General features: G+C 28.6%; 1 long non-coding RNA gene across 1 annotated transcript; it reads left to right on the top strand.

Moving 5' to 3' along the window:
* The first annotated feature begins 3630 nt into the window (after window positions 1-3630).
* LOC121116924 (uncharacterized) lies at window positions 3631-9883 on the top strand. The gene is made up of 2 exons (XR_005863984.2): window positions 3631-3831; window positions 9486-9883. It is a non-coding gene; the product is annotated as an uncharacterized lncRNA (long non-coding RNA).
* The last annotated feature ends 1172 nt before the right edge of the window (window positions 9884-11055 follow it).

The following is an 11055-nucleotide window of genomic DNA, read 5'->3' as shown; positions in this document are numbered from 1 at the left end:
AAAGTTTCTTTTATCATATATTGGGACGGAAAAATTATTCAAAATCTTAACAGAACCGAAAAAAATGATTGATTACCTGTGTTAGTTTCCGGAAAAGAATTTTCTAAATTACTATTGGTGGAAACACTTACATCTATGACACGAGAAGAATAAGCGAATGCTGTATTTAAAGCAATTAAAGAATAAGATATTGGACACAAAATCGAAGCAATGTGTTTTGATAATACAAATTTTAAATACCGGCAAGAATAATGGAACTTGTGTTATACTTGAAAAGTCACAATGCAAAAAACTTCTACCATTGGACTTTTGGAAGGGATACTAGATATTACTATTGAATTTGCAAAAGATAATTTAAAAAAATAAATATTCAAGAGAGAACTATTAATTATATTTCTTGGCAATACCTCTGATCGTGGATTTAAGTTCATGTCAACCTGGTAAAATGCACCATATTCGATGTCTTTCAAAAGTGATATACAGTGTCCAGATTTGGATATTTAAATTATAATTCAAATTGAATCCAAGTGAAGAACGAGGATTACGTTATGTTTGTGTTTTCATAGTAAGAGTAAATATCGAATGTATCTTGGGCCTCCAATGCTCCTTTGCACCATTAGTCTAATGAAAATATTAATCATCTTCACTTTCGTCATCTATATTTTCATTAGTTTGCTCATCAAGAGTATAAGCTTCAGAGATTAATGAAGAAAGTTGCATGATTAAGTTTCGTCTATTTCCTCTCTTGCCTTTTTAAAAAAAGGCAATCGCTGTTCTTTGGCTGCGAGGCTTTTATCAATTCCAACCATGAACCATTTCCGTGTTTTTTCTCGCTGGACTAAGAGAAGTCTTTTTCTTCTTTCAATACGGAGTTAGAAGTCATAATTTATTTGATACATCATCAAGGTATAAATCTGAATGATATATTTTTTTGTGGGGACAATCTTTGACTATGATGACCTAGATTTTTAATGTTGTTTTCATGTGTTAAAATTAAATTAAAAAGGTCACTTTCTGTGGATGAGTCATGAAAATGTCATACAAAGAACACTAAGGTCATGGTAATTAAAAAATGATTTTTTTTTCTCGATTAAACGTAATTGCAAATTTTCATATTATCAGACCAGTAGCTGGGTTGTAATATGCTAAAGAAAATAAAGAAAGGGTAATTTCAATCAAATTCAATTGACGTTATTTTGAACATTTATTCATTATTATTTTTATTTTTTTTGTAGATAGTTATAAAATATATTTTATAGTAAATTTGTAAGCCAATTTATTGTGTTGACAAAAAATTTGAGGTATATGGACAGTATTAAATCAAATACTCAGTTTTTTCGTTGAAAATGTAAATTTTCAAAAATTTAGGGGTGTTGAGCTACCTCTATATCTTTTTCAAAAGTGTTTATACTTTTCTTTAATGTTTTTTTGAACAATTAGGATCCATTTTTTAACCAACAAACAATAAATACTTTCGATTCAATGAAAGAACTATAACAACAACCATATTAACTCTCCGTGTACTCCGTGCAAATTATACCTACATATTATTGTTTAATCATCCTAGACAAAAATCATCCAATTATGACTCAATAAAATCTGATTATCATTACATTTAGATCAAATGAGTATATAAACCTAAATAAAGAGATAACTTTAGAAGTAGAAAGGAAATATAAGTATACATATATGTATTTCAATATACATAGATATGAATATACTAGCGTAATGATTGGGGTCAAAAATTCTGGACCAATGCAAGATAGATAAAGATAATGCAAGACTTGTAGTCTTAAATAATTAAATTAATCACGCCAATAAAAAAATGGTTTTGATCAGTATCATCTAAAAATAATGTAATATTTTTATGGAATGTTGATGACGTCAATAATGATTTTGAAGCATTATTTCGATTACACAATGTGAGGTTTTACAGTTACTCCTTTCAATATGAAACCGATTAAATATTATATCTGCAGATTGAGGACATAAAAATAACAGTCTACAGTCTGAGACCAATTACAATGTGGAACAAAATTTTGGTCTGCTTGCTAAAACCCACATTTTTTATTGTTATTTTAATTGCTTATGAATTTATGAATAACTATGTGATTAATAATTTAGAGGGAAGGAGATAAAACTCAAATAAAGCTGTTGCATATTTAAATTAACTTTTAAGTATTCACCCACTGCTAATAACTGGTGTTCGCTTTTTATTTCGAAGATTTTTTCAGTGAGGATCGATATAGCGATTTTTTTATTATTGAAATTTAATGGGGCAGGCTTCTTTTCAGCTGTGATTGTTTTACCGAGATTTTAATAAATTATATCATAATGTTGAGAGTAGAAGAATGACTTATGATGATTCAAGACGTCATTTCATAAGAAACTTCAAAATTATATTTTTAAATAAAATATTTTTAACTTTTTTCTAAGTTAATTTCACCCATTTTCGTCATCTACTCCGAGTTTCAGGACTTAAGGTATATGTCTGATAATAAAGGAAAGGACATTCATCTCCTAGAGCAAACACATACTCTTCATTCAAGAACTTTGAAAACTTTGCCAATATATATATTTCAAGGAATTGGTATGTCAAGTCCCTCTACCCTATGTCTCTAGCTCTTCATTCCATTCTACAACCACAAGATTTTCTTCATTTTACTAAAGAGCGTGAGACATAAAACCCACGTCATAGTGAAGCATATGAATGAAAGTTACTGAAAAAGATTACTTCTAGTTTCTCATATGAAATATATATAGTGTAAATACTGGCATGGTGAGGAACGAAAGAGGCTTTTGTCTCTCATGAGTTGCATGAATCAAGTCAAATAGCTAAATCGGAAATTTGTTAAATTCTTTAATAGCTCTTGAAACTAGATATGTACCGATACCAAAATTTTAGCAGATTCTGATTGATTAAAATGTATTAAAGCCTTACATACGCCAAAAAAAAATATCTTTTTTTTTATTATTAACTTTTTATTGATTAGGGCTATGAGGAACACACATAAATACATAAATGATATATTACTAATTTTAAGTTAATTCTTAATCAAAGATATGTTTTTTATCTGTATGGATATAACCAGTAATTGACGGTTGGTTCCTGCTCAGATTAGGTAAATCTAGATTATGATGAAGGGCTATCAGCTTTTGAACTTGAATTAACAATGGAGATATTATATCAATTTACTTTATAAACACATAAGAAATCGTATTTTAGCTAGAAGCACTGCTTAAATCTCACTTCAAATGTGTTCCATGGTAAATAAAAATCCTATAACACCACCATTTGATAATTTTGACACAAAATGCTCTCAGTGTGACAGCCGAACAATTATATATCAAATTTATTTCCCAAAATATTATTGTAACTCTTTTTTCACGCATTTATTAAATTTATTAATAAATATTAAAATATAATTTTAGCTATGATAAAAAATACTTGAGGAAATATAAAACAGTATATTAGCTTGTAAGTAAGTTCCTCTACACAATTTGTATAAATTGTAATAAATATTAAGTAATAATTTTTTTTAAATACTACAATGTTTTTATGAATTTGTTATTTACTTTTATTTTCATCCATAAAGTTATTTCATATCAAAATATGGCAATGAATAGTAGTTTTATCCTAAATTCCGGATTTATTAGAAAATACTACAAATGTCAAACCTAAGTCAGTGGAAAGTTATAATGATTGCTCAAGGAGGAATCGTTTAAGATCAAACCAAAGAAATATCTTTCTTGGATGGAGTCTCAGCACTAGTAAATACGTATAGAACAAAGAATAGATCTCCTAAAACTATTGCAATTTGTTAAATACCAGTAAGTACATTGTATTATAAAAAAAAGGCACAAAAACATGAAAAAATAAAATGAAAGTAAATAGATATTCAGATGAGTTAAATAATTGGTTGTAATTTTTTTGGGAACTTCATATAAAGTATGAAGTTTTCAGATGATTTCACAAAATAATTTAAAAAATCAGGCAATCTTTAGTTAATTCTTGAAATATATGATTAAAAAAATATTTATGCTCATTTTAATATTTAACTCACATAGAATTTAATAAAAAATCAATTATCTCCCCCCTTTGATTTATATAATTATGATAGTAATCTGCTGAAAATTAGTATTTAATACTTAGGCACATAAAAGTTGCATTTAATTAATGATATATTTATATGGAGGTATCGTATTTTTTTAGTATAACGTAATCAGCTAGAGAGTAATTTAGTCTCTAGAGTGCTACCTTGCTCGCTCAGTTTTATCTACACACTTCTTGCTAAACCTCATCTAAAGTCTCATTTAATATATTTTATTTAGATATTATACTTTTCTTTTTTAATAAGAACTTTAGATAAAAACGCTCGTTGTTAGAAAATGAGTCCTCAACCATATTTATAGTATGAGTTAACCTAAACACCTCCGAGGTTTCATTTGTTTTTACATAACTAATACAGCTCTACACACATATATATATATACTTTTACTTTCTTTTTTTAATATGAGATCACCCTAGATGATACATGCGAAACCCCTGCAACATTACATGGATATGACTATACCTGTTGATATTTTTTAGATTAAAAATATTGCTCCGGATGACATGCATTCATAAAGAAGAAGTTTTGCTGTATTGATTTAGATCATAATTAAATATAGTTATATGCTCTATCAGTTCTTGAGTCATAGATCAGAAGTGTTGTCTACAACTTTAGACCTTCATTATTTTTCATTCCATGTTTCTTTCATTTTTATCATCAGGTCTTTATGAACAGCTTTTCTTGGTCTTTTTCTAAAAGTATATATGTCAATAAGTTGTCCGTGTTGCGAAGACTTGGTTCTTCTATATTTTAGAACCCAACAGTTTTGATATACTGGAGTACATAGTTAATAGTTATAAGTATTTCTCACTTTTGTTTGTATTCTATTTAACATGTTAATTGTACTTCTCCATTAATTGATTCATCAACTAGGCTTTATTTTCTCGATTTGAAAAGCCAAAAGTCATTTTGGCGGTTATGATACTGCTCAATAGGAAAATCTTTTTGTCGGAATTTTTTTTAACATTGAACTATTTTGCTTCAAAAAAGCAAAAGCTACATTAGACCGCTTGGAATTTTTCTCGATGATTAATTGAGTTAATAGGTGTCTGGTTGACCTTACACTCCTACAGAGTACTAGAAATATTGTTTTTTCCAAATGGTTGAGGGGAACACCCTTACCATTTTGTTAATTGATATAGAACGAATTTTCTGCTATGTCCGAATTGCCCCCTCTAAACCAACTATAATCTTCTGACCTGAACTTGGGGACCGTTTTACAATGTGGCCCAAATCTATTCCATCACGAATAGCCTAGTTAATTTGATACTCAGTTCGAATACATACACCGACAATGGATGATATTTTTTAGGGGAATACCAATATTTGTAGATAGACTTTGATGGTCCTACTAGAACATTTTTTATTTAACTCATTCAATTAAACCCTTGCTTAAAAGCTTATCTAGCCTCCTAAATGTTTTGTAGTTCGATTAGTTACCGTGCAAATATTTTAGACTGAAATACTTTTTTTTTCGTCTACTCTGAATATGTTCTAATTATCCTGCTTTTTACTGTGTTCATATTTTTTAAATAAAATAATTGATTTAAATTATATAACTACTAATAGATTAATATACTTTTTTATTTTTTTATTATTTATTTTAATGATTTCCTAATCCTACGTGGAAACTTATTCCAACAATTGTGAACAAAAAAATGTAATATAATTTAATAATAAATTATATAATATAATATCAAGACTTCATATTAATAATAATTAAGTTTGCACAAGGGATATGATTAAAAATTGAAAACAAAGCGTAGAAATATTAAAATTATATTGGAATTAAGTTAATTCGTCTATGTTCAAAAAGAAAAATGCCAAAAGAAACTGAGCCAGACGGATTTGCATGCTGAGGTTCCCTTACAATGTTTAACGCACACTAGAAGTAAGTTGACCAGACTTCCCATATTTCTGGGATAGTGCTCGTTTTGGGTAATCTTTCTTCGGTCAAGGGGGTAGAAAACTTCTGAAAATTGAAGTACTCTTTTGTTTTTTATTTATTAATGACATTCTTTAATGGTTTTTCTCCACCACACTACAAATGTCCCGGATTTTTATTTTATAAATCTTGTAACCTGCTAGTTTAGAGTTTGATAGCAAAGAAAAGTGTTAGTGGGGTTGCAGCTCTTAGATAAAAAGTTTAACTTATGTTACATACAACCGTCAAGGTTTTTTTACTCAAAATTTTAAAACAATCCGAGGATAAAAGAAATTGGAATTTGTAATAAGAATGAAAAAATTACATTTTGAAATAGTTAATTTACATTTATTTCAGTTCGATAGTTATCTACATTTATTAATTGTATTTAATTATCATTTCATGATGAAAACACAATTTAAGCTCCTATTAGTAATATTATTATGGAAGGGATAATAATCCCCTTTATCCTCGGAATATTTATTTATCTACAAAACCTCAGCAGTTTTTCCTTAAAAACAAAACTATATTATTTTTGTTATGCTGCACGCCCTGAATTTCTCCCAAGATCTTGGATTTTAGTAATGAATTGTTTATAAACTTGGGGGGTTCGTACATTATTTAATAATAAAGAACAATTACAATCTTATTTTATTTACTTTTTTGATTGAAGCGTATATACCAGTGGAAACCGTCTGGTGCTTTATATTACATAATACATAATAGTTTGAAACCGTTTTAAAAGTGTATGAAGTAACACATAACGGTGCTACTGGAATTTTCAAACGTTAATCGATTGTAAAACCAAACTTATTTTACAATTTCTGCATTATGTGTCACAAGTGGTTTTTAGTCAGAGCATCCTAGGCTATATGTATTGTAAATTATGATATAATCGGAAAGGAAGCAAATGTTGAGTTTCTTTGTTAAATATAAATTACTGCAGTCAGCCAAAAAAGTCAGGAATCGATCCAAATAATCAAATCTGCAATAAAAATATGCATAAAGTTTACCATAGAGAAAATGGTTCCTTACATTTGATGAATAACCAGTTTAATCAAATTACTGATGAAACCTTTAAACATTGATTGTTTAAAGTTCCTAGTAGAGCTAATTAATCAAATATGAAAGATATATAATTTTGGTAAAGATAGGATAATTACAAATCTAAGTTTACTGGATTCCAAAAGTATCCCAAAACTGAAGCATTTCAGCACCATCTAATAATCCATTTGCCGCTCATTTCCTTTTATTTGCACAAAATCATCCAAAAAATTATCTTGATTATCAAAAGAGGCTTTAACGGTTATCTACAGCCAGAACACTTGCAAATATATAAAGAAATTATTTGAATTAAGATAAAAAATAGACCCTTATATAATTATTCTTTAGCCTTTGGTTTTTATTTAATATTGGGTTTTAAATGGGTATGTCAATACTCACATGAAACTACTTAAAAATTTTATTTGAAAGATATTTCTATATTAATAATAATATATTTCACTTCATGTATTTTAAATATTTCTTTTCTTTTCTTCTAAAAACATACTTATAAACAGTTTATTCGCCACATTCGTTGCACAACTATATCTGCATGTACATAAATCCTTACAAATCCAGTCAGATATGCACTTAATGGAATCAAAATCAAATTAAATTGTTTTTAATTAAATATCATATGATGCAGTGTAATTAACTTGAAAAAACATTATTATATATTTACACGTACAAGAAAATAAACTTAAAATAATTAATTATCTATAAATGAGAGTTGATTTATGTTAAATCTTATTATTTAAAGTGATTAAAACACACACACCACTATTTTTTAGCCTCCGCAAGAATGTTCAATCAATTTTGTTGCTTTCTTTACAAAATCCCTAGTTACTGAATGAAATTGATAAACAAATTGAAAATTCCCAAAGTTGCAAATTAATTCGTACAGCAAAAAGCTTTTTGCTGATTATTAAGGACATCTTAAGAATGTTTTTTTAGCAAATGAGCGTTTAGCTTCAATGCATATTGGCCCGGGCTGGATTAACCGTGCCCTACACAGACTCCAAATTTGAATGAGATTTAACACAGGCAACCTTCTTAATTTTGCCCGAAATGCTGAAATCAAGCGGGTTTAGGTTTGGCGAAGACAAAGTACAAACCTCTTTCGACCAAACACCCTCTGAGCCCAGCATCTTAGAAAAATATTGCTGAAGGGCATTTGATGTATGGGCAGGTGCTCCATCTTGTATCTATATGAAGTCCACACGACCATAGGTTGCCTCAAGACGTGGAATAACTTGACTTTGAATTACTTACTTGTAGTTCTTAGCATTGACACTTCGGTTTAACCATATGGGAAAAAAAAGCTTTCCCATCACTCCCAAAAAAAACAGAGTACTATTTGCTCACAAATCTATCATAAGGATTGACAGAGATATCTATGTACCTGTGATTCCTTCGATTATGGTATTTGTCAGCCAGTTAGGTTTTAATTAAAAGTATCTTAAAACGTACAAGTAAGTCAAAAAATTTACTGGAAAATATACTAGAGTCTATATTGAAATTAAGAAATCCAATTATGTTGGTTTATATTAAAAGAAAACTTTTCTTGAACGAATCAAATCAAATTAAAATGAATGATAGAAAATTTAAAAAATGTATTTGCAAACATATATCAATATCATCATACATAAAAATAAGAAGATAAAGGAAGAGGGCTCAGCTTTTTGTAGTTGTTACAGGAATAAATGTTTTTAATTTTCCAAAACTTTTTTCATTATTCTTTTATTTTTGAAGATATACCATAAAAACATAAAGTAATTACTTGTTTTGGAAAGGCAAAAGTAACACAGATGAATTGTTGCAGATTTATTAATGCAAATCATTGTTGCACTCGGAGTAGAAATAAGGATCAACACCACAGTAATTCTTGTCTATATCATTGCTAGATACAGAATGTTGTTTGTCTTTATTTCCATTACGTTATAGCTGCTCTCAGCTATAAAATTAAATATATGTTTCTAAACTGTTCTTTTTCCAAACATTCTTCACATTCTCAGGGGGAAAACATTAATTTATTTTTTTCTTTTTAATCATTCTAGTAGATCATGTTACTTTCTACTATATATATACCGCATTATCCCAATATTTTATTATAAGCTGTCGATATTTTTGTTTTGTTTCCCCATATCAGTGTTAGAAACATTGATTAGTCGCGTTCGAATGAGTTATTGTGAGCTTCTAGTCTTTCTAGACCAATTCCCTACTGTTATAAAAAAAATTGTCAACCAGCCTTTCTTATGTGTGTTTTTTTAAATAAATGTTTGTGAGATACAATAAAGATAAAATATTAAGGCAGATTACAACATCTTTCCTGCATGTACATTAGACCTGTTCAAATTTTAACTTTTTTTTCAAACCTTTTAATATTTAACTATTTCCCGTTTTCCAAGGTCTATAGAAACTAAATATACCATTCATTTGGAGTTTGGACCTTAGCTATGTCTGCCGCATGGGCCTTGAAATTTTTTTGTTGGTGGCTCTAAAAAAAAGGCAAAAAAAAACGCGATTGTTTATATTCTTTTGACTAGCTTCGCAATGTTTTATCGTATAGTATTGGTATGGATATGAAATCAACGACAATAAACAGTACTTTAGGCTGTATAAATGTATAATTAACCCTTCATTTCTGGTCATGGTTAAATTTTACCCCATATATTAAAAAAATGCTTGTTCTTTATAATTTTTCAATTTTTTCCCTCGTCTCTTTAGCTATTCTCCTAAGTTATAATTATCTTGACGTATATGTATACAAAAAAAGAATGCAAGAGAATAAAATACAAAAAAAATCCTTTTTTCGTTGTCAAAGCTAATAATTCTATACTAAAAATCAATACAATATAACATTTCAATTAAAACATCGAATAAAGAGGTTATTAATGACTTAAAAACTCTATATAAAATGCCGAAAAAATTCATAAATTGGGACAAGTTTCAAATTATTATTTTTAATTACTGAGGTTATTCGAATCATGTTTCTTTATTTTCGGACGCCGTGAATACAGGAAAAAAATAAATACGAGTGTAAATGCTGCTTTGAATATTTCTCTCTCGGTTGGATAAAATTCAAGATATAACATTCCTACTCTTGTAAACAGGGGAATCCGTGATTATTTTCGTCAGTCCTAGAGATGAAGGATCTTATTATTTTATGATAACGAATAGAGTATATATACATATGGTACCTACATTAAAAAAATAAATTAGAAAAACTTAGAAAAAGAAACCTCCCTCACTCTTTAGTCGTATTAATATAATTTGTTAAGGATCATATCAGTGTTTCCAACTCCGTCTCGGGAAGGAATATTAGACCTCAGTTTTGCGATGTTATACCATCAATTCCAATATCAGATTCACTATTAAATCTCTACTAGGAGTTTAACTCAAGCCAATTTTCTTAAAGTCTCCCCGGATCCAAGTAGCACACATCCACTCATTGAACCTTGGGAAATTATCAACTTTTCCAAAATGTCTTATAATTCTCGAGTCTTATTTGCTCCTATCGTCAAGTTCAGAAAGTTAAATACTCATTCCCAATATGAACCTATATTCTGTTGAGCCTCTTCCATGTCAAAATCTATATTATCCTGATAATGTGTTGGATCAATTATGAATAGGAATTGCATCCAACTCTAAGTCCTTTATTTATTTCAACAATAAAGAGTTATCATTTATATTTTGGTAGATGATGTTGATGATCTAGCCTTTTATATTCCTGGGTTTCATTATTTATAATAATTTGTAATAACCTAGTACATTACTTTTATTCACAAACTTGGAAGATTCATGTTCAATTTGGTTCGAATTATTTATAAGAAAGAAAGTCAATAGACTCCTTGGAATAAGTGTCTTGCGCCTCTATCTTTGTAAAAAGATAAAATGATTGGCTCCATGATGAAAGAAACAACAACCTACAATTTAAAACCACTTTTTTTCTAATTTCAATTTCTTCATTATACGAAA

The sequence above is a fragment of the Lepeophtheirus salmonis genome, chromosome 4 (assembly GCF_016086655.4).
Source record: "Lepeophtheirus salmonis chromosome 4, UVic_Lsal_1.4, whole genome shotgun sequence".
Taxonomy (NCBI): Eukaryota; Metazoa; Arthropoda; class Copepoda; order Siphonostomatoida; family Caligidae; genus Lepeophtheirus; species Lepeophtheirus salmonis.
This window is presented reverse-complemented; position numbering and strand designations above follow the sequence as displayed.